Source organism: Bison bison, unplaced genomic scaffold (assembly GCF_000754665.1).
Source record: "Bison bison bison isolate TAMUID 2011002044 unplaced genomic scaffold, Bison_UMD1.0 scf7180017864453, whole genome shotgun sequence".
Taxonomy (NCBI): Eukaryota; Metazoa; Chordata; class Mammalia; order Artiodactyla; family Bovidae; genus Bison; species Bison bison.
The window spans coordinates 2,384,385-2,384,776 of record NW_011495015.1 but is presented as its reverse complement, the minus strand read 5'-3'; the positions used below and the strand labels follow the sequence as shown (position 1 = coordinate 2,384,776).

Here is a 392-nt window from a genome sequence, read left to right as displayed (position 1 = left end):
GAATCAGAATCCATGGCATACAACTGAACTGGGGGATTCACACGGTGAGGGCAGGGGGCCTGGAAACGAAGCGAAGCGACTGAGACTGATTCATGAGGCTCTGTGGCTGCTTGTCAGGCAGTGAGGAAAGCAGGACTGAAAACCAAGAGTGTCCCGCCTGTGTGTCTTGCCCCGCCCCCACCTGCTCCTTTTCTGGATGGTGCTCCAGACATAGGGCAGAACCCAGGGATTCTCTTCTGACCCGGGGGCTCTTCCGCAGTCTCTGTTGCCATAGCAACCCATGTCCACAAATCTTACAGTCACTGTGGATAGTACTGCTTTTCCTCATCCTATAGTTTTCCAGCTGCCTGTCTACCTTCCCCACCCCACCCCACCCCACCCTCTTGTCCTTT

The 392-nt window shown here is 55.1% G+C and overlaps 1 protein-coding gene across 1 annotated transcript in view; it reads left to right on the top strand.

Annotated features, from left to right (window-relative positions):
• MTCL1 (microtubule crosslinking factor 1) overlaps positions 1-392 on the top strand; it is a 112,940-nt gene that overhangs the window by 66,435 nt on the left and 46,113 nt on the right. The gene's annotated exons all lie outside the window — the stretch shown is intronic.